The 24278-nt window shown below is 38.3% G+C and overlaps 2 long non-coding RNA genes across 2 annotated transcripts; one reads left to right on the forward strand and one right to left on the reverse strand.

The window, feature by feature from the left end:
• Positions 1–954: 954 nt before the first annotated feature.
• LOC148223429 (uncharacterized) lies at positions 955–20736 on the forward strand. The gene is made up of 3 exons (XR_015804235.1): positions 955–1353; positions 8542–8636; positions 18471–20736. It is a non-coding gene; the product is annotated as an uncharacterized LOC148223429 (long non-coding RNA).
• On the reverse strand, positions 2969–18097 carry LOC148223430 (uncharacterized). The gene is made up of 3 exons (XR_015804237.1): positions 17606–18097; positions 15517–15575; positions 2969–5996 (listed from the first exon to the last, which is right to left on the reverse strand). It is a non-coding gene; the product is annotated as an uncharacterized LOC148223430 (long non-coding RNA).
• Positions 20737–24278: the final 3542 nt, after the last annotated feature.

Below are 24278 nucleotides of genomic sequence, written 5' to 3' on the forward strand. Positions count from 1 at the left end.
TCGGATCAGCAAGGCTGATATAGCAGCAGGAGTAGCAAGGGCTGTATGTGCCTGTTCAAAGCTCAGCATAATGTGGATGTGGACTAGCCTGCTGTTCCTTTGATGCCTAACCCTGTTTTTTCAACACTGCTGAGTTGAAAATCACCTCCTCCTACCTGTCCATTCTCTCAGTTTGGTGAGGTCTTTCTCATCTTCTTCCCTACCAGGGGTGTATCTGATGATCCAAAAAAAAGTTTAATATCAGATGCAAACATGCAAATTTCCATGGGCATGTCCTTCCTCAGATCACTGATGAAGATGTTGTATAAAACTAATACCACTCTTTTATGGAATCTGTGCTTCTCAACAACATACATGAAAAATAAGGCCCATAAGATGAAATATAAGATGGATAATTCTAATGCAGCTAGATCATAAGCTAGACATTTTATTTAACTCTTATTGAATCTAGAATGTACACTCCATGTGCACAGTGAAAAGTGGTACAGTGCAGAAGATCTTTGTGAGCACCGTTAAGAAGTCAAAGGCTCATCTATCCAGACCATAGAGATTTTACAGTACATCTGTCCACCTCCCTGCTGCAGTCTGCATAACATGCTAGAAGTCTTTTTCAGATGGCTGGAAGGTCCTTACAGCATGAAAGAGATGGGCTTTGTCATAATTAAATCAGCAGACAGAGTCCAGGTTAAGATGGACTTTGTCAATAAATTCTTTTCACTACTTTACTCTTTACCTTCAATGTTCATAAAATTATCTGCACCTCTTGGGGAAGTAGGAAAGCTTTGCTCCTTAACATTTGCAGAGTTCAGAGCTGGATATAAAAATGGTATTGAGTTACAAAGTAAAATCATAACAGTAAACGCTTCCCTGAGAAGCCAAGTCTAAACCAGATCCAAAATATGTCATCTCCCTTGAGATCTGTGTTACATCTGTAAGACCAGATACAAAAACCTTGGTAAAGTCTCTCTGAGTAACTAAGAGGCTGAAAAAGACAAGGCCAAAGGAGATACAAAAATTATCCAGCCAAATACACAGTCTGCTTGCAAAATCACAGAGACTAGAAGTACTGAGAGCCTTAAGGCTCTTTTCTGAAACTGTCTTAGGCATGCAGCTTGGGTAAAATAGTTAGGTGTTTGACCCATTTGGGCTCCAGAGCTTCTGTCCCAGCTGTATCTGTCCCCTTTATGACTAAAGAGAATTTCACCTTCCTGAAGCAAGGGAGGAGAGTCGCCAAGAGAGAGACACTCTGTAGCACCAGGCTCAGAGCAGTGTGTGAAGGGCACCAGAACTGGGAATTCTGCAGCAAACACCAAGAATCAGTCGGGATTCAGAGCAGCAAACTTGTTTCTACAGGTAAGCAAAAGGAGCACTCAGTGGTTGCACACCAGCTCAGCTGTAGGAGGAAAAAGGTTTTGCACTGCAGCCCCTTGATCCCATTTCAAAATTGGTGTGGGTGGGGGAACTTATAATTGTAACAGCAATTATTTTTTCAGGAAGACTGAGCACAAGCAGTGAAATAAGGGCTGGCAGCAATTTATGCAAGCTGGGATGTCCCTATTCTTGTGGACAAGATCTGCAGATAAAGAAAAACTTTCAATCAATGGCAATATAAAACTTCCTCCTACTCGGTTTGTTACAGTCTTAGAAAAACAATAGCTCAGTCAGGTAGAACTCATCTTGGGGTAGAAGGATGCTCCAGGACAAGATTTTTTCCAGTCCCATTTTCCATGGTAATAATTTAGAAGAGTTACGAAAGATCTTAAAAGTTCACTCATGAAAGCTAAGTGTTTCTGTAGAATGCGATAAATTTCATAATAATTTGAGACACAAGAAAAAACTGCAGCTCTGTGTAGTAGAAGGAAGGCTCACTGAATATTGTTCATTTGGAAAAGTCCTAGAGGGAATGCTATTATATAAATTGGTTTATGGTATTAATAAGGAGAGAATTCAAAGGATGATTGTTGGCAGAGGAGAATTTAACCTGGCTGTAAACTTTGAAACTACCAAAAGTAATAGGAGCAGTAATGAAAAATTACAAGATATGTGAGTATAACTCACAGACAATCTAACTGCTTTAGTAAACAAAATATGAAGCCAGTTGGAAGGAACTTGCTCTCCTGAGAGTTGTTTCCATGTGGAGGAGCTCATTTTACATCAGGTTGTCAGCATAAAATGGCCCAATGTCGCAAGTGCCTGAATTTACAAGCCTGGGCCAGAAAATGCAATGGTGCATTTTCAAACTCAGGGTACAAACCCCACCAAAGCAAAGGATGAGGGGTAAGATGAGCAGGGGGGAAAGGTTTAGTGCTGATGGGAAGGTAGACATTCGATCTCCTAGGTGGAGGGCTCTCTGCTTCCCCTGTGATTGCATAAGTTTTTGTAGTCTGAGGTCCAAGGCAAAGTCTGTTAGGCAGTGAGCATTCCAAGGAACTAAAAGATAATCTCTCTTATCTTATGAGCACAAAGCCACGTTTCTTCAGATGCAGAACTGATCCAGCTCGATGTAGGTTAACAGTGGAAAGCAGGCAGGTCTGTGTGAAAGGTCTGCACTGAGCACCAGCAAATCAAGCAGTGCTGACCATTATATATTTGGGATGGCTCCATGTACCTGCTGGAACAGGCTGAAGCAGGCTACCTCAGCTAGATGCCAGAGCAAGCATTCTGTGCAGGGAAACAAACTGAACAAGGTGAGAAACAAACTGAATTATGTAGGAAAAGAAATTTAAGAGAAAGCACACGTTTAAATAAAAAACTACAGAAAAAAAGCAAAGAACAAGTCAAAAATCAAGAGGTTAAATGTACAAGAGGTTAAATAAACAAGAAGTTAAATGAAATAACATTTTTATTCATAAAATGAAATCTCTTTTTGGCAAAACATGGTGGAAGACAAGGAGAAAGGAAGGAGTGAAGGACCGGATGGTGTCTAACTCACCATCAAACATTCCAAGCTTGGCAACATCCACAAAAATTCTGCATAGCCACCAAAATTTTTATTTTCTTGTGTATTGAGCAACAAATATACAGGAGAATATAAGCATTGATCACTAAATGTTCTGCTGATGTTAATGATAAATAAATTGACAATTTGATAAGGAACATAAAATGTGGTTTTATCGACTGTTTTAGTTATTCACATATTCTGGTTTTTGTGTTATCCCTGATATATTTCCCCTACTTCTTTAAGTTCACTGACTTCCTGAATTGATGTTTTGATCCAGAGTGGCAGATTTAATTAGTGTATGAAACTGTGAAACTGTTTATTTCTTTGCTAATTTTGTTTGGTTTGAAACTTCTTTATTTCTTTGCTTGTTTTTGAGCTTGCATGGAATTTCTGTCTCCTCAGCATAATCTACCAATGAGTTGTATAATGTAAATATTTAAGTTTGTGAAAGATACTTAAAAAAACTATTTATTTTTATTGCTTTGAAACTTCCATGTCTCCACACTTGTATACAGAGGGAAAAGCTCAACAGTTTTCCTATTTATTTCTTCACTGTTAATAAATCTTTCCTTTTCAAGTTGAAAGTAATTTCTTTGTTGTTGTTTTACATGGAATAGTTGTGTCAAATTTCTGGTTATCCTTGTTCTTCTCTATGCCTTTCCTAGATCTACTTTGCCAACTTTAGTTCCAGTTCTACTGTATGGATTGACCAGATCTACACACTCTGTTCAAAATATGCATCATTCAAAGCAGCGTGTTGATATCTTGTCTGGTCTCAGCAATTCTCCAAAACAGTTTCTCTATCATGGAAGATAATGCAAAGATTTCAGATTTTTTTCCTACTATACCTTCATCCTACTTAAGAATTCTTGTTGCATATTGATAATTTGTGAACAAAATAAATTCTCTGGAAGCTGCCTCTTCACAGCTTCCCAAAACTCTACAGTTTTTTCCCCTCTTTAGTATTCTTTTCTCTTCCTTTGGTAGCTCTTATGCCTTTTTCTATTTCCCACAATTATATATGACTATTTGGGAGGATGTATTTTTAAGAGCTACTTTCGTCTTTAATTTGGCTGTTTCATGAAGCTGAATGCTTTTTATTTTGTGGTTGGGTTTTCATTGAATGGTTCTGTTTTCATTGAATGGTTCTGTTTAATTAGCAGTGTTCATTATCTGCAATCCTCTGATGTGGTGGTTTTAAACTTTCTCCATGTGAGCTATAAAAAATTTGTCTTTCTAGCTGCTCCTTTTTAACTTCCTGTTAACTAGTTTTCTCATGGTAATATGCAGCTCTATTTAAGAAAGAAATGCTATTGTACTTCATTTCCCTTCCCATCTATTCGGTTCAACATACTTATATGAAATTATATCACAGTCAAATTGCAGTGTTTCTCACATAAAAGATGTTTGGTGGGGGATTATGTTTGTTTATTTGTTTGTTTGTGGTTTTTGTTAGATTTGGGGTTTTTTTTAATGCAGATAAAAAATATTTAGCTATAAAAAGAAGGATTTCAAGACGTTTTCAGAAGCAAAATCATTTCTGGATAAAGACAAAGCCTGCCTTTTGATAGTGAAGATGTAGATTTTTCTGCATGATAAAGATGCAGTTGCTCCTCTGTGCTCTCATTGTTTACACTGGGCTGAACTTAAAGAACAAAAAGTCTCCAGCTGCCTTTAAAAAGTATAAAGATGTATAAAAGGTTGAAAGGCAGATGGTGACTGCAGAGAACCACTGCTGCCCCTAGGCAGTAGCCAGTGAGCAGGAAAAGGCAAGGCTCTGGCTGTTAGTCAGGAACCCGGGTGAAATGACCAACATAAGCTAACTTAGTCAAATGTTACACTTTTCAATTGGAATAGAAGAGTTAGCTATATTTACGGAAAAGAAAAAAAAATCCCAATTATTTACTATGTTTTTGCTGTAAAGGGGAAAAAATTGGCTATCTCACACCACTGCAATCTTTTCTGGACAACCTTAGTCTTCCACCATCACCTTTAGTTATATTTTGTTGGCCTAAAGTAAAATTATGTGGCACACTCCCTGTCCTGGTTTGAGATTTGTCACATAACATTATGTACTTAAATTTTGCTGAAGTGTCCCTATTTTACAGCCCGAAATAAACCCTCAGGCTGCTGTGAGTACATGTTGTCCCTCACTCATATTTTCTTCTTGAGTTCTTATTTTGCTATTTTGGAAAACACTGGCAGCAAAGACCATAAGAAGTGGAAATAATGTCTGAGTGAAGCAGACAGGAGCACAACTTTTCCACAAGTTATATCATATATTCATTGTTCATTGTTTCTCCATATAAAATGTTTCCTGACAACCTATAACATCAGGGCCAAGACTAACTTGTTTTATGTCAGCAACTGATGCATATACTTTAAATTAAAATCAGAACACTTGCAAGGATTGTCTGTTTGGAAGGCAAAAGAGACCAAGAGGTATTTGAAGAGCTCTTCAAATTCCTACTATGCACATCTGTGATGAAGTAAACACAGCAAGGAGCTTTTGCTAGTGACATAAATAGGATCAGATATGAAAGATCTGGACTGTTATGTTCTTGAAAATGCAAGCCAGGGAAAGAGTTACACCATAGCTCATAAGATTTGAATTTAAAGCATAGAATTGAAGTAAATTATAGAATTCACAATTTAAAAAAAATCCCAGATATGCATTATTCAATAATTATGCTGAAAATTTTGCTTTATCTATAATCATCTAACAACTTCCTAGGATAAATGTCAGGTATTAATTTCATAGAGTCAACAAATGATATATGTCTTAAAATGAATTAGGATTCACATCCTAGCTAAGTGGGATATCTCTCAGAGCTTGTACTTCTAAGAGCAGAATCAGCAAAACTTGCAAGATTACCAGAGGAAACATTGTGATCAGTGTGAACAGCATGCACACTTCTTGACAAATTGCAATTTTTTTCACTTTTTCTCTTGTGCGCTGGTTATGATAGAGGGTCAGAGAAAAAGATAATCACTCTTTGCTCAATTTCAGAATGGTTTCCATGGTCTCATTACCTCATCTCTCCAGGCTCATCACCTGTGTATAAGAAAAAACAAGAAGTCACCAACTTGATCAGCAAGGATTAAAGTTAACTTAGATGTCTAAGTGCAAACCAAAATCCCTCTTTGCTACTAAAAGACCTGCTATTTGCCTCAGCCAGCATATAGGATTGTACCTGCAAACACAGGGAATGCCTTGGCACTGCACTTGAGAATTCTAGATCTCAATCAGGTTTTGGTAGAGAAACCAGAGGAAAAAATCCTCTTAAAGTTTCAGTCCAACTGGTAAAATCAGAATATGCCTAATTTGCTGACTAGTTGCTTATCTTCAGAAAATGTAATTTGGGGTGCTACTTTTTTGTAAGAGTAAGAGAAACATCCTTTAATCTTGCTCTTCAGAATATTTATTCAGGAGATGAGAAATATAGGAGGAAGAGGGAATAGAAAAGAATATGAAGAACGATCAAATGCGAAAACACAAGATGGGTTAATGAGGACCCATGCAGAAATCCTGTAGAACAAGAGCTAAGTCTTTAAGGCTGTTGTTTAATAACATCTGCCAGAGAAAAGAGTGAATGTGATTTGTTGTTGCACGTACTTCCTTGATTCTCACAAAATCACTCTGCTGGGATAGCAGCTGGTGGAATGGGACCTGAAATTCTACCTCTGAGAACAATTTAATGGGCAGTTTTCACATCAAGAAATATGTAGTTCACAAGACTAACCAGCAGAGAGCAACACTATTTAAATTTGAACTCAGTGTGATATCTTGACAAACTAATTATTACATTACTGTGCATAAAACTGTATAATGCAGCACGTTAAATGTAATGCTCTGTTACATTAGTCACAGCCACTCACTGCCAATGCATTCCGATGTAATGTCTAACCCAGAAAAACATGTATGCAAATCATCTGCATACTTGCTTTTAATTTGCATGATCTTGAGGGGTTCTTCTGAGGTTATGATGTATGGCAAACTTGCAAAATTAAACACAGATGTACTTTTATTTCACACACAAAATTTAACTGCAAAGCTTTAACAAGGAATTTGCACAATGAAATTATTCCCTCTAGCCACCATAAGGGGTCAGATGGTTCAGAATAAACTCCATTTGTGCAGGGTATATTGGGCAAATAAAAACCATCTGTTTTATCTGCAAGTTTTCCTGTATCTGTTGGTGGAAAAAGTTTACTATCTCCTTTACATGGAAGTCCTTGAAAATTCCTAGTCTGGAATTACTCCAATCACTCTCTTGTTGCAGCCACTGGACAATAGCTATAAAAACTGTCTGCATAGGTTGGGGCATTGGTGAGGTGATCTGCTGAGCTCAGTCACCCTGAGAGATGCCCTACAGTCTAGGCAATGATTTTTTTGTCCTTGTCTCTGTTTTTTTTTTGGCTTCCTAAAGATGTAGGGACCAGCTTAAAATCCAGCTGTACCAAGAATGGCAGAGTAACAAGCTTTCCCAGATGGTGGGAAAGCCTCATGTCTATCCTGGTCCACAGATTTATACTGGAAGATGATTTGTCTGCCAAAGAACATGGTTTCTTAATGCTGCCAGTAAGCAGAGCATCTCTACCGTTCTCAGCCTGGGACATGTCTTGGAACAGCTCTCAAATTGATAGTAAGAGATACTGTAAGGTGGCAGTGGATTCCATGGCAAATATGAAATGGGTTTTGAAGGGAGAAATCCTGATCTGTCTCAGCCATATAGTATCTTTAATGTTTTTTTCCCATCTGCGTTATTTTTACACTGAGGCTGAACCAAAAGGTTACCAAAAGACACAAACTATCCCTTTCAATTACTTTAAGAGGAAATTAAAACTTCTGTCTTAAACATATTCCAAAAAAAGAACAAAAACTAGGGGGTAAAAAAGTGTTTAAGTGACAGTGTAGCATTAAACTTGTAAATTTCAATGGCTTACTGAGCATTTACAGCAACACAGTACATACTGTATATTGAGGCAGGTAACCAACTTTCTATGAAAATCTTTCTGCTTTGCCAAATTAAATGATTCTGTTTGTTTTCATGCGGGTTCACCCACAAAGCATTCTTGTAGACTGTCTTGCAAAAAGGGATATTCAGAGTAAATTTTAATTAAATATTGCTAAATATTTCCAGAAGGTGAATATGAAATTAATGTAGAGATTTCACAGCAGCAGTCTGATCCAAGAAATTGTAGTCAGCTAGTTAGGAAAAAGGAACTGTACCACAAGTCTAGGCAAAATACTGGACATGTTACAAATTATGAGAGTTCAAAACAAATAGTGGACAGAAGGTGTAGGGGTCAATCAGAAGTCATTTTGATTTTTTAGTCAGATTAACTTCCCAAAGTTTCTGGAAGAGCATGGAGATGTTTACAACGCAAAACCATGGAAATATCACTGAATAAATAAGCTGCTTCAAAAGATCCTTTAAGCTTGCCTGTACTCCTGAAATCACAGTGGAGATGATGTAATATACGGATTTAAAACAAGAACATGGGACTTTCAATATCAAGAAGTGTGACAGCACTGAGAGAAGTTAAAGAGGTATTTTTTCATTAGTTGATTCTGTTCCTTTTTGGTTGTTTCCTAGTCTGCTTGTCCTGGCATGGTTGAACAGTGAAAACCAACTGAACTCGGTTTCCACTCTGATCTAAAGTGTAGCAGACAATGCTTTCATTACAAAGGGTGAGTAATGTCTCACATATTTGAATTTATCAAATTGTTTCAAATGCAGTAATTAATTGAAGTCTCATATAATGCCAGGAACCATCCTACCTTGTGTAAGCATAGTATAGAAGACTATTAAAGCAGCTTTCTCTTAGAGCATTTAATGTGACATATCTTAAGTCATTCACTTCCCTTGGACAGTAGTCAGTACATTGTCAGTACTCTTCCCCTACTACTAAATACCACAGGAATTTATGTCACTGATGTCTATGGGGCTGGATACTTATGGGAAAGATGACAAAGCTCCAACTGGAAACTCAAATCAAGAAGAATGCTCCTCAAGGACCACAGATACAAAGGAACCCTCGGAAAGGAAGGTCTTCTTGCAAGAGAAGTTATGAATCCCATCTGAATTGGAAGGATTAAGGCAAAGAGCTAAAAGAATATGAGTTCATGAATAGAAGGACTGCATAAGAGGCAAAAGACCCCTTTGTTTTCTAGAAACGTTGCTCAATTTCATCATTAACTTTCTGGCACTATGGCAAACTAGAGGAAAATGCAACCCAAAGAGCATCTTTTCCATCTCTTGTAATATCTCCTTGTCTGCTTTATCTTCTAATTTTTATCAAGAGCATTATTTAAAGTAAAAAAGCAGAGACAAGGCAGGCCAGAAATTCGTTTTTTGCCACATGGTGTGGTGTGTTTAGCACTCCCTCCTACTTGTGCCTGAGCACAGCCCTGTCCCGATTGACAGCTGTGATGTGTCAGCTTAGAAGGTACAAATTGCTACAAGATCCAGTAGATTCAGCCTAGAGTGCATTTATTCCAACACCTTAGGGGCTGTGGAAACATTAGGCTTGCATAACCACAAACAGGACAAAGGCATAACCTCTCCAGCAACCTTCCTGCTGTGCAGAAACAGATGGCAAGATACAGGAATTGTGAGCTCTATTCCTCACACATAGACCTGATACTGACTCGTCCTTTTCATGGATTTTAACACCATCAGGATCTCCAGAACCACATTTAAGGAAGATATTCTGGTCCCAACAGATATATATTAGGAAATGATAGGTCATCTCTCCCTAGACAATCTGGAAAAAACTCCACTGCATCAGTCATTGCCTTCTTGCAGCAAGATCAGCTGTGTCTGGAGTGCTGCCCTGGTGGCTGAGGGTGACAGTGTCTCGTGATGTCTTTTTTGCACACTTTTGCACACTTTACAATCCAGCTTGCTCTATTTTTTACGTTTTTGTTGTTTTGGGGGGGTTTTTTTGCCACTGATGCCTCTCTCAGTTGCTAGCTGGGGTGAACTGGCAGTCAACTGGGATAAACAAGGATATCCAGATGCAGAGGGAAGGACTACTTTTCTTTCCAGGGGAACGCATGGACATGTCTTCAGTGAACACCTCAAACATTACTGCTCACTACCTCTCAATCCTGACCAGTCTGCAGAAGTTCTGGACTTTTTCTCCCACCAGCTATTTCTAGGATCTTGATCCTCCCTTTCAAAGACACACACACTTTAAATGGAAGGGCCATGACATGAAAATTAGACATGTAGAGAAAACTATAATAGTAAGACAAGCATACAGCAACACTTCCCAGTCTCCAGCAAACCAGAACTCAAAGGTTTTCTTATTCTGATGTAGTACTGTTGTATAGCAATAAATCGATTATTTTTCCGTGAATCTGTCTGGAAAGACTGCAAATGGATTTTCGTGACTTGGAGGAGGCTCAGCTGCATTTTGTTTTAGCACCACTGCTGAGCATGAGAAGAAGACACACTCTAGTCTAATAATATCTTCCTTATCAGCACATTTCAAAGGTCTAACAAATTTCTGAGTTATAGGTGAGTGAATTATTTGGGAAAATATTCCCAGTTACACATTAAAGATAATTCTTTAGCTGTGAGCTTTGGTTTGGGAAAATCAATATCTAAGTATCCATCATATGAACACACACCTACCAAGTTGCAAGCAGAAGAGATACGAGGCACCACATCAATCCACAGAAGGGTTAGAGGGCTAGTCTTCTGGAATTATGACTTTCAAGTTAAAAAACAAAAGCATCCATTTAAAAAGTGTACTTTTAACTAACTCTTTCACAGATTGGCTTTAGAAAATATGAGAGTTCTGAAAGCTTTCCTTGGAAGATGGCATAATCTTCAAAATCATACCAGTGAGTACATTGCCAACAAGTTATTTCAACACAGCTGCTAATCCATCATGTGCATTTTATGGAAAGAGTTTCCTCATATATCAGATCTGTTGGGCTGCAAGCTAGACATAGTATGTTGTGTCTTCACCTGAATTTTTTGACTGGAATAAAGGACAAAAGCTATCAACCCTCTGTGTGCCAGGTTCTTGAATGACAGAGATAAAAATACTATTTGGAAGCTGCTTATTGCTACATTGTGCAGTCACTTTTGAAATAGTTAAAACTCCAAAACCCCAAATAAATAAGTTGAAATATCATTTGCTGAACACAAATTTCTAGATGTCTGCCCACAAGGGAAAGAGAAGCCACTTTTTGTATTTGTTGAACAGAAAATGTGGCATTGCAAAGTCTATGAATTACATAGTGTTCTCCCTGAAAAATAGAATTGCATAATATGTTGTTTTACTACTGCACGTAGTAAAAAATCATTCTTAGGTCCCAAAGCCAGAAAAAACAACACATGAAAGGACAAACTGACTACAAGTTCACTGCTTTGGATATAAAAAGGTATCTGGCATGATGAAGTCTTTTTTAGTCCATGTGGTTTTCATTTGAATTGGTTCATGTAAGGTTCTTTCAAGAGGAGGAAAAAAATGCGATAAATCTCCTTAGGAATAGAGCCGTGCAAGCTTGGGAAACTCGCTGGGCAAGGCAGCTTCTTTTGTTTGCCAAATTCTAGGGGCACAAGAGCCTAATGAGAGCTTAATTAAAATTGATGTGAAAAAATTAAACACTTTAAAGTATTGTTTGGGGGCTTGCAGAACTCATGCCAGTGAAAGTTGATAATTTTGTGGGTTTGGAATTTAATTAAATTAATTTTTTTTCCATCTACAGAGCTCTGTTGCTATCTCTTTTCTTTCCATCTAAGAAACAAACTAGAAAAACATTGGTAGGAAACAGCCCATCTTTTTTTTTTTTTCCTCAGTTTCCCTGGGTCCAGGGGAGTGAGTATTTTAGTGTTCACGTCAGAGTTGAGAGGTTCTTCTCCTTTCAAGATATTTTTCTACGTGGTCTTTTGCAGGCAAGCATGAAATCATTTTGTTTGAGCTCTGAGCATATGTGCATTCATGCTACGCATCCTTGGACAGAGCACTCTGCTGAGCACAAATTGATATTTTCTGTCTTTCAGCAGGGGCTTTAGCTCAGGCTCGGCACTGTAAATGCAGTAACATGGCTTCCAGTTCAAGGCTGTCATACATCCAACTGGCTCAAGTCTTGGGCAGAAAGTCTTGTATTCTGCCTGCAAAAGGCTATGCAGACATTCTCTGATACTCATTCACACTGAGCTTGATCTGATGCCTGCTGGAATCAGTGATAGTCTTTATACTTCAATAGGTTTTGCAATAAACTTCCTTCAATGCCTTGCAAGAAGTATTTATCACTCAGAACTTCTAGGGACTTCAGTGGGCCTCAGGATGCTCAATACCTAGATGTGTTAGATTTTGCCATTTCCATTCAGACATCCCTTTCACACAAAAATTGACACTCTTGTTCCAAGAGAATTTGCAGCTTGGTGACAGATTTAGAGCATGAGCACCATTCACCATCCATCATCTCCAACCTCTGCTTGGAGAACTTTGAACTCTGGCAAGTTCGTGGACAAGACTGGAGCTCACTTTGCTTGTAGCATTGCCTGATTAGAGCCTGTTGTGCACCAGTGCATAAAAGGGCTGGGAATCAATGGTGTTACATCAACCCCATGAACTTGAATAGTTAGACTTCATATGGTTTTAAAGGCAATATATAAGTATATAATACTTTATAAGGTTGCTTGAAAGAGAAATGGCATCAGAAATGAAAGTATTTTTTAATGGAACAGTTTTCTCTAGGCCGTTAGAAGTGACACTCTCCATAGGTATTCTAACAAAGTTTCAATGTCAGGTAATTAATTCTCTGCTTATTTTTACATCAAAAATATTTACTCAAGCTAGAGCAGAAAAGTTTAGTCTATTGGCAATGATTTTTTGGGGTTGTTGTTTTTTTTTCATTTGGCAAAAGAAGCTAAAATAAACAGGTCCTCTTGGTTTTTTTAAAAAACTAATCTGGTTTTGGGAGGAAAACACCCACTTCCTGAAGTGGTTAATCTTCAAAACAGAATTTTGGGACCCCTCTCTTATAACTTTGTATTACAAACCAAGTAGAAAAACAACCATCTGAGTTGTGGAGCAACATGATCAGCTGTTTTTTTGCTAAATTAAGCCTTTCTATGAGCTAGGCCAGTGGATATCAGCTATCTCTGGATATGAATGTATTTGTGTCTCAAGGGAATATCATGGGTATTTTGATGAATAATCAAGCCTCTAGACAGCACAACAGAGACTATCTCTTACATATCGTTCCCAGGGAAACCAAACTGAAAGCAGAACTTTCCAAAGAGGAAGCAGCCATCACAAAACACTGACCAGCTGTAGGTGGATATGTTTCACAGAAATATTTCTGCATTTTTATCTCCTTTTATCTATTTCTTAACAGTAAATAGATCTTTTAATCCCATTGCTCCTGCAGGTGAATACAATTCATTAATAAAGAACATCCTTTGCCAGCCACATCAATTTTACATTTGTATGAAGTCCAATGCAGTCTGTTCAGTAAACACAAAATCCTTTCCCTGGGCCTGAGAGGTGTCAGGACAATGAACAAAAACTCACTCAGAAGCATTTGTCCAACTTAACTTTTGCAACTTTTTTGAAAAAAAAGTCTTCAAATCACCTGAAACTAAGTAATAAAGCTCAAGCACTGTAATTTCATGTATAAATTTGTTCTGTAGTAACCATCTCTACCTCTGTACCAAAGCTAGCTTCTTATGTTATATGCACTCTTATCTGTGATATGTTCTTTTAGTAGTCTCATCAATACAAAGAATTTTTAAAGCCAAGTTACGCAGTATCAGAGTCAACCCAGAATCTTTTGATCAAATAATTAAATTAAATATCAAAAGGCAATTAAAATTAAAAAGATTTCAGTCTACCTCCAGTTTTCAGCATGATGAAAGCATTATTATTATTTTATTACCTTCCATTTTCTTGCATCCTGCCATATGGCTTGAGTGATGTGGATCCACAATTACAGAAGGTTTAACTTAGATCAAAGCATCATTGCATTCAAAATATTACTACTTTCTCTGAATTTCTGCAATGCAGTGCCATGAGTTTCTTTCTGACCCGTTGCCTTATACTGCAGCAAATTCTCAGTTTACACAACACTTTTTACATCCACAAAGACATCAAATACATCACAAAGAAATACTATTGCACTTCAATTTTTCATATCCTGTCAATTGTTTTCTTCATCTTCAATTATATATTGTTATCAGGAAGAAAATAGATCTTCCTTTTTTTGTAGCCACAGTATTTAATATCGTGGGATATAATGTGAACAGTATGCTGCTCTTGCTATAATTATTAGTGATAGTTTTGTATTATGTAATTTATGCCTTATACAACATTAAAAATCAGCATATTTCTGTGCCCAGAATATTTCTGATTTAGGGGGACATGTGACACCAGTTGCACCTGGATGAAGTGTAATATAAAATAATAGAAGAGAGGCCTTAAGAGCTCAGTGACTGGTGGGATGAATATGCCTTCCTCTTTTGGTCAGCCAACTCTGCTGGCTGCAAAGCAAACCAGCTCCATGAGCTCCCAGAATTGTTAGGATGATAAGAATATTACCATCCACTGACATGAAGCTCATACTGTACATATAGATCAGCATTAAGAGGCTGAACTCCCCAAACTGTCCCCCACATATAGAGCAAATGGAAAGAAACTGATTCCTTAAGAAAAATTCAAAGTAGGATGTGTCCTGAAGTGCTTGCAAAGGTATTTTTGCGCCTCCAGTGCTTTTAGGAGGAGTGAAGGAAGCCTCCTAACATGGGCACTTTGTAGTTAGATATTCAGTGATGTGAGTACTGCAGTGGTACAGGGTAGCTCCATTGTTCCTTTGAGGGCTCTTTTTTTTCCCATTAAACTTCCAAAATTTTTACAGCAAGAGCTGTGGTCTTTCTGTACCCTTTACATTTCCCAAAGCCCAGACATCCATCTGCAGAGCAGTAGAGAGATCAGACATCAAGAGAATACAGAAAAAGAAACCAAAGAGAAGCATGGAGAGACAAGTTGTGGTGTTGTGAGTGTGAGTGTGAATGTGAGTGTGTGAGTGTGAGTGTGAGTGTGTGTGTGTGCCTCTGCCATGATGGTTTAAGTTATGATTTGGTGTTGACATGTCCCTAGGAAGGAAAGGAATAAATAATTTCAAAAATGTATAACACCAGTAAGGTGATTGTGAGAGAATGTAATTAAGGTGATATGAGGCTGTGAGTGCTGATACAACACAGTGGAAAGGGAAAGGAAATCAGAGGCATGGGAACATAATAGCTAATGAAGGATCTTAGAAGCTGAAGCCAAGAATTTTCATAAAAAGTACATCAGGAGCCCAAGGATGTGCTCTCTTCAAGCGGACAAAAGCCAGACACAGTGGGGCTTGCTATGCAGCTTTGGGTCATTATTACATGTTGGTTCCATTATTTCTGTCTTCATCAAGTGTTATTAACTCATCATCACCACAGGCTGCCTTTTTGTCATGTGAAGCTTTGTACTCTGAGTAAAATGTCATTCATTGCTCATAGCTTCCTCCAAGCAGAGGAGCAATACCTTTGTCACTGGAGGGATAGTCATGATACCTGAATTGCTGGAGCTGCTACAGAAGTGTGGCAGGTCCTGCCAGGGAGCTGGTGCCTTTCTGGAAGAAAATAGAGCAACAATTCCATACGTTAAAACTCTAAGATGCCTAAGTGTGTATAGCCAAAATTTTCTTCATTGCCAAAACTCCTAGGGTTTGAGATCCAAATAAAAAGATAGCTCGTTTGAACCTTAGTTTGGTTTAAAGTAAAAAGCCTATTTCATCCTTTATTTTTAAATAAAGTTATTACCAGGATTTTTTCAACTCTAAAAGGAGATTTCAGTGTCAGCTATATAGCTATCTAAATATTTGAAAAGTGTCACCAGATTCCATGGGTTATCCTTCACAACAGATTCTTCAACTTTTACAAGACCTGTAACTGTAATTTTGACTGAGTTTCCATTCAGATGCACATTTGGAATGGTTTTAATCAAATTAACTAGGTGCCACTCATCAAATACAATTTATAAATAGGTATTTTTTACCTGTGGTGGGGGAGAAACATAGCAGACATTCCTAAAAAAACTCCTGGCTGTTTCCAGTGCTTTTGTTTCTGCCTTTCATTATTAAGCAACTATTGATTGCTGGATAAGCCCCTGATGTCAGTGCAATCCTTTCATACTTCAAATGGCTCTGGGCTTTGGTTTAACTTGCAGAAAATTATTCTGTCTCTTCCACTGAATTTAGCTGTCTGTGACTTCCTTGTAAAAGCACGTATTTTCTTTGTGAATAAATTTTTCTTCTCTGAGAGATTATTCAGCTTTGTGTAAACTGGCACCGCTCTCTGGGTTTCTTTTGTAACCTGCTCTGTACCAAACATAGGCACCTTCTAGGACACTCATCTGTACCCTGGGAAAGATGTGCAGTCCCTACCTGCTCAGTGTCTTCTCACTTTCAAAGAAAAGCAAGGCAAGTCTACTGCTGGTTGTAGTTTCTCTTCTCTTGTCTTGCTGCCACACAAGGTTATCAGTAGACAGAGCACAGGAGTGCTGGTGATTTGTTTCCCCTGTCACAGAGGTGTAGTCCACCCTCAGAAGATGTATGGCAGGAATGTGATGTCCCTGTTCCAGTGAGCCAGAGAGAAAAAGCCCCACAGCACATGACCAGAATCAGCCATTCTGCTCTGTTGTGCACTGCAAGATCTCTCACACCAGCTGGATGGGTGTCACAGCTGCAAACTGGGTGAGAAGTACCTGGGTTTGCCTTGGGCATGGAGCCAGACACAGAATCTGACACAATCCCATAATGGTGCCCAGCTCCCAAATGCATTGCTCCTGTTAAAAATCTCCATCCCTTTCCTGAAACCCGTTTATTTTAGGGAACATCTGTTATGCTGGTGTAACTGGAGGGCACGTTGTGCTGGTGTAAACAAACCCAAGGGAAGTTTCATGCTGTCTTCCCACCATGCCCTCTTTGTTCTGCTCCCTTCTCATCCCAGTGACAGCTGTGTCCTGGGCAAAGCTCACCATTTCCTTGGAAAAGTATGGTATTTTTAGCCTGATTTCCTAATAACATGAGAATTGTGAGATCATGTCCTTCATGTGTTTGTGGAAAGGGCCATTGTAGAAGTGCCCTACACCCCTTACCTTTCCTGGTAACTTTTTTACCCTGTTCATCAGTCTCAAACAAACATGCCAGAAGGTTGAAGAGGTCTGAACTGTCAAATGACTGGTGTATCTCCTAAGAAAAAAGTGCCGTGGAAAGCATGGTCACAGCAGCACACCAAATATTTGGCTTCAGAAAGTTTACAGGGTTTATTTTCTCTCTTCTTTGCATCCATTAGAGACAAATGTATAAGAAACCTAACTCCTTCAGTCCTGCTGCTAGTTGAATTGCATTTTTTTCTGTAAGGCTCAGTGTAAACAAGGATCCTCTCATTGGACACTCCTTCCAGTCTCACTTGGGTATGTGGACAAGACTGACAGTGCAGAACTGTCTCCTGCAAGTTGTGTGATGTCCAAACCATGGGGAATAGTGTCAGAAGACACTGTTTATGCCCTCTGCTCTCAGTTTCCCAAAGCCTCAATACTGTGAAGGCCCAAGTCTTACACCCTTGCTTATATTTGGGGTTTGCTTTTTATTGTGTTTACCTTGCTGTTACTGTGCCCACTGATGTATGTGGTAGCAGAGGTGTGGACTGAGAGCAGTTTCATCTGTAGATCTCCATGTACAGCAGGTCATCTGGCCATGGACAGGAAACCTGACTACCACTGACAGGTTTTCCATTTTCTATCTAGAAAATTTTTGTAAGGAAGAGCATCTATTAGACCAAACAGTCTTCATTGATGCATGCTAAATAGGTGATATGCCAAAGAACTAGTAATGTTAATAATGAGTAATGGGCAATTCAGATATAATGAGGACCCCCAGCTCAATGAGTCTGACATTTTAATCTGACACTACTTCTCCAGTCTGTGAAGTTGTGCCCAAAAAAATGCTTAAATTTCAGTAAAATAAGTGTGACCTGGAAGTTAAATTAGATACTCAATTCTCATGAAAGAAATTACTTTACTGCACACCTTAAATTCTGAGAAATTCCATTAATGTGTGTAGACAAAATGCCTATGCTTCACACTATGAAAATCCCCAAAACCAGACAAAGGCAATGGGCAACTTAATCCCTTTGTAAAACTTTGTAATTTTCTAACCTATGCTTTTGCTTGTTGCAAAACTAAATTGACACTGAATTTAAATTTTAAAGGCATTATAAAGACAATTTAATTTTTTTTCTCTTTGTCCTTAGTCTCAAGTTAACTTTAGGTCTAATCAACTCAGAGACTTATTTGCTAGAAACTACTGGCAAGAGTGATGAAACATTGTCATGAATTTTCATCTTGTTCCATTACATTCCATCAAAAATACTGAAAAGATTATCCCTTTGTATTATGCTAGGATTCCTCAGACAGGCTATGGCGTCTGTGAAAGGTTCTCAGTAAATATTGGTTTTATTTCCAGGTACAATTTTGGAAGATAACAGTTACACAACTTTCCAAAGAGCAACAGCATCCCAGCAGCACAAATTTACAGCTTTTGGACTGGAGCTATGGCATATGGATCAGAACTGTTTGTGACTCAAACCACAGAGTAAGCTGATGCTTTCCTGAAAAAAAAAATTTACTCAGCTCTGTTGGTAGAAAGGGGAAAAGCTGGCTATCGAAATGATATTACCTTACTGTCTGACAGTAATGTAGACTCTGGGAATTCAGGTAAGTAGGAAAAAATGCATTTAATAGAACATGAGTAGATCTGTTTTTGAAGCATCAGCTTCAGCTGGGGAGATAATGGAATATTGAAAAGCCTCCTTGTGCTGGACAGATTAAACCTGCTAGGGAAGACATGATTATACCATCTCTCTCTCAGACATCTGAATGTTCTTCCTGAAGCCTTTTCGATTTGTTTCTGACGTGAAATTTTACTTTATTTGCCACAATAGGGTAGTGTATAGTCCACCTCCCATTAAGGTCCGTAGGGAGACTCAGTAGAAGTGGGGTTGGCAACAGCCCTGGTCCATACTGCATTGTTTGAAATGGTTGCTCAACTTCCCATCTTTGACATTGTTTTCAAACATACAAGCTTTTTTAAATGAAAGAAGTAAACTCAAACGTCAGAACCATTAGATTTTCTTTTATCCTTCTTGAGCACGACTGACACAGGATATAGCTCTAAAAAGTTGCATAGACCTGTTAAATAGCAAGAATTCTTTATAAGGAAAGCTACAGAAAGTAGAGAATTGTAAAAAACTGAAGATTGACAGTATCATATTTGTAGATAAGATGAGTACATTAAAGAAGGAATGCTATGGAGAAAAGACCAAAAATGTGTGGAGGTTTTATTAGTGAACAATCTCATTAGAATGATTCATAGTTGAGCAATTTTGCCTTAGAGGAGTTCCTTTGATTCATGGCAAGAAACTGGGAGGCTCTGGAACTGAAGAAAACCAAGAATTAGTCATGGAAAACACCAAAAGTTTAGAATTTCAAACGTAGGTGATTATTCCAAATGTTTTGAATCTTGTAGAGTTGTAGTGCTAGATGTCAGATTTCATACTAATATTAGATGTGGACACTCTGTCCCAAGACCATTGAGATAATTTCTGCAATACTGGACCAGAATGAGTTTTAACTGATTGGTTTCTCAGGGATATTTGTCTAACTTGTTCTTAAAAATTTGCAAGGAAGGAAATAAAGTGCTATTCCTAATCTGCTCCTGTATTTTTTATTATGTGTTCTGATCACTGATAAACTGGAAGAATTCTGTTAACCAGCTGTACATCCATCTTAAATGAGAAGATGCTGGACTAGATTTTCATCATTTCCATTTTCTGTCATTTTCCAACTTTGCAGATCTTTACAATCACCCTTTCTGCCCAAAGGTGGTCTTCCTGTTGTCTTTGGGGTAAGATAAGGCTAACAAACAACCAATGAAAACTATTATTGCATTTATGGCAATATGCATATTATGGCATTTGCATTACTATTGCTATAATAAATGGCATTACTATTCTACTTTGTTTATATGAGGGATTGCTGACAGGAAAGAAACCAAGAATGAATCAAAATTTTGATAGACAAATATGTAAACCTTAGGAAAGTGGGATTCCATCTGAAATGCAGGCAAACATGAAGTGGAATGGGAAGTGTAGTTAAAGCCACTTTCCTGTTCCTGAGGGAAGTCAGAAATTCAGGTACAGCAGGACTGGGCTATGTGTCAAGGGAATGTTGTGGGACAAAATGAGCACCTACCAGTCCAAAACATCTGCTGCCTCCCAACACATTTCTCATCAATATTCCAGATTCTGCAAAGACCTACCTCCAAGATGCCCCCACAGGTATAGTTAGTGACAAAGTGGAGAGTTAGCACTGGGCTGCCAAGTAGCACAAATGCAGGCCATGAGAAAATCCCTGCTGAATCGCATGACCTACACAAGTGTGGCATGCCCACCAACACCCAGGCCCGCAACATCCGTTTGTCATCTTTCCAGGAAAATGTTTCCAACACTTTAAAGTTTCCTGCACTTATTGGAGATTTTGTTTTTTGTGGCATTTATGTCCATTTACGTAACTTCTGTAAATCTGTTGCTAATTGTTGTATTTGCTTCTTTATTTCATTTGTCCGATGCCCTTTGAGTGGTTTTAATAAAATCACATATTATGACTAATGGTCTCTGTCCCCCATCAGAGAGCACTTTTATGTCTCAAATAAAGAAGGTTTGACAACTAGACCCGACGCCTTCATTCTTTACATGTCCAAGTCTGCAATCCCACCCTTTGGCATAATGGGAGTCCTTCAGGATGGGACAAGGTGACACTCACACTGTGCAGGCTGGGAGGGCATTTAATCCACATGGTAGTCAAGTTTCTCACTCAGCTCAGACAATAATGAAGCACTGAGATGTAGCCTTCAGGATTTGCAAAGGAAATTGCAATGGTGTGCTTCTCCCCCCCATTCCCATACATATCCATAAGTATCCCATATTATATCCCAAAATCTGCTCAGGTGATAATCACCAGTGCTGGTTGCAATGGTGTATTTGGTCATGAAGGCTCTATCCAACTCGAACTGGTTTTGGGGAGACAGATAAGAACATGATAGCCAAAGGCTGATTTGAGCAATGCATCCGCCTAACCATGGTTCTGGTCATGGTCTGAGTCAAGACAACTTTGGAAGAAACATTTGCAGTTGATATGCAGATACAACTATGAACCATTATCTTACTCCTTAAACTGTGGGAAGCCCAGGACCCATTGGGGTCTACAGCAGTCAGCTGCATGCCAGGATCTCCCCTGGAGCAGAGACTAGATTACTTCTTCAGTCAAGGAGAATCCCAGTTGCATCTGTAACTCTATAAGTGATTTGGGATGAAACACATTGAAATTTTGAAATCTTAGCTAGGTGATATAAACAGTTGAATGTGCACATATAATCCTTTAGACATAAACTGTTGACCAAGTCTCGGGCTAAGTTGGATTCAGTTGCACCTGAATTTCCTTCTGAGAAGAAGTTTAGAAAGCAAGAGGATCATTTCTGAACTTCAAAATTCAGGATGGTCTCTCTGATAGTTTTGTCTATCAACTGTACCTTACCATCAAATCTTGTTAAACTACTGTCCTATTTACAATCAAACTTTGTTAAATTACACTGCTTTATATCACTTAACATATTGCTACTTCTCTCTTATGAAGTGCAAGACTTCACCCGTGGCAGAAATGCTCTTAGAGCAGAATTAGCCATTACAGTGTATTTGGTACATTCTAAACAGATATCCGTCTGATTATCCCTCTAGATTACTGTATAACTCAGCTATGACCAAAGATCTAATTCACAAAAAAAAAATCAATGTAAGCATCTATAGTGCTAATTATTACAAAAGCAAAGTTACTGAATAGTGCAGGTTAGATGGGACCAGAAATGGCTTTGCTCTTAATAAGGCTATTCCAGGAAAAGTTAATCCACAAGTAGCTACTCTTTTTCATTTCCTACATTCTCCTCTGTCTGAAGCCAAATCTGCCCTGCACTACAGCAGCTGGCTTCCAAGATAAGGCTGTGAGATCCTGCAGAAGCATGCTATGATTTCTGTGTATGCACAGATGTCAGCAGCTTTCTGCAGAGCAGGGATCCCTCTGTAGCAGCTCATAGTGACTTGACAGTGCTGTGCATTCCTAGACCCTCTCCTTATGCAAACCTAGACTAATCACAGAAACATCACAAAGAGAAATGTGGAAATTTGAAAGTGAAAAAAAAAACATCAAATTCCACAATTTCAATAGTTCCTAGCATAACCCTGAGCAATGAGAATACATTGGCCCCAGCAAAAAGTGTGGTATGCTGGTCCAGAAGACAGTATTAGTATTCCAAAGAGTGTCAGTGCAATATTTATATACTGATTAAAAAGCAAATCAGTAACTTCAGTCAACAAATTAGCCTAAAATGTCTATTGCCAAAGTTTATGTGCAACATAATTCCACAGATTCATCTTCAGTGGCCCATATCCATCTCACTTAACTAAAATTTTAAAAATACCACCATTCACATAAGGCATTTTTATAGAGATATAAAATACTAAATGTTGAACAAACCCTTACAGTTCATAATATATTAGTGGTTTCTTCCCAAAGCAAAAAAAATATAAAGTCAAAACACTCATTTTAATAATATAGAAGAAGCAGGGATTTTCATTTTAGTACCTCAATAAGATAATTATATCTGCTTATCCTGGAATTCATTTGAAAGTTGATGGTCTGAAATCCTAATCTTGACATTTTAAAGAAGTACTTTAAAAATAAATCTCTATGCTTCGTGTTTGCAGAGATGCAAGTTTCAAAACATTAATCAAATGGGGTCAAGAATCAAATGGGGTCAAATATCAAATGGGAAACATTTTCTTTTTAAAATGAAAAAAAAAATGATGATTAACATTATTTTAGGGCCTGGATCTTTATCTGAATACCTGTCAACTTGGAGGAAGGAGATTTCTTACAGAAGTAATTTTGCATGCAGGTGTGTGTATTTCTTTCAGTTCCTAGGCCCAATTTAATTATACATTACAGTATGTTTTACTTTAAAACAACACTTGGAGGCAACATTTGAAGTAGGTTGAAGCTGACCAAAGGTCCGTGCTTGAGATATTTTCATTTCAATATTTACTATTGTATATTGAAAACTGTAACTGCAAAAATCAGTCCAAACTCAGAATGAGATAACTAGGATAGAAGAGGAAATGTTAGTGAACAGGCTATAATGAGACAGGACAAAAGAAATATTTTAATCCACAGAAAAATACCACTGACATTTCCCAACACTCTGATAAATGAAATTTGCTTTATAAGGAAGGAAAAAATACAACTTTTGTTGCTGGGGTGGATAAGAACAGGTCACCCAGTACAGGCATTCTGCCCCAGAAGAAAGAGTTTCTCGTGGTCTTGGGTTTGGGAAAGCTGCAGAGGCCCTTCAGTTAACCTCACAAAGTCATTTAGAAATTAGAACAGCTAAAAAGCAGCTGGGGTATGATCTTATTGCTCTATTTCTTTCATAACTTTGTTGCAAATTCCACATTTTCATTTTCTAAGTAAACCTATTTAAATTTTGCCTCGTATGAAACCAACTTTGCATCATATGACAGACATGGGTGAAACACTCTTTAATATCAAATTGTGCCACTTTCACCCTTGCAATGTCCTGAAACAGATCCAGCATGTTAAATGAACAAGAGTGTGGCTGTGGCTGTGCTGTAAAGAGCAGTAGAGGCATTAGCAAGTGTCTCAGTCTTTTTTAGTGTTTTTTGCTGAGGATGTTGGGGCCACCAGTGAGTATGAGGCACCCATGAGTGCTCTTCACATGCTGCCCACTGGCTGCTCAAGGGCTCTTTGAGAAACAGGAGAAAATAGAAAGAATAGAGCAATCATCCCACAAGAAGAAATGAAGAAATGGTGAAGAGGTAGGATCTGGAGTTAACAAAAAATTTACAAGGGATCAGGCAACGGCAGAGTCAATGATAAGGAGGGGCAGAAGGGAAGAACCAGCCTGCTTGCATGAAGACAAACTGAAGGAAATTTTAGAGGGCAAGGGCAGGGGTCTTGTAGGACCGAGGCATGAGTTGGGAATATGAGGCTCATTGTCACACAGGACAATATGAGGCTCATGTCATGCTTGCATGAAACCGAGAAAGGTACTGAAAGAAATGAAATTTATATGCAGTGGAACTTTATTTCTTTGCAGACCCAGATTTCAGTTCTTAGCAGTTTGAGAAGTGACCAAAAAAAAGGT

The sequence above is a fragment of the Sturnus vulgaris genome, chromosome 6, assembly GCF_052056855.1.
Source record: "Sturnus vulgaris isolate bStuVul1 chromosome 6, bStuVul1.hap1, whole genome shotgun sequence".
NCBI classification, from domain to species: domain Eukaryota; kingdom Metazoa; phylum Chordata; class Aves; order Passeriformes; family Sturnidae; genus Sturnus; species Sturnus vulgaris.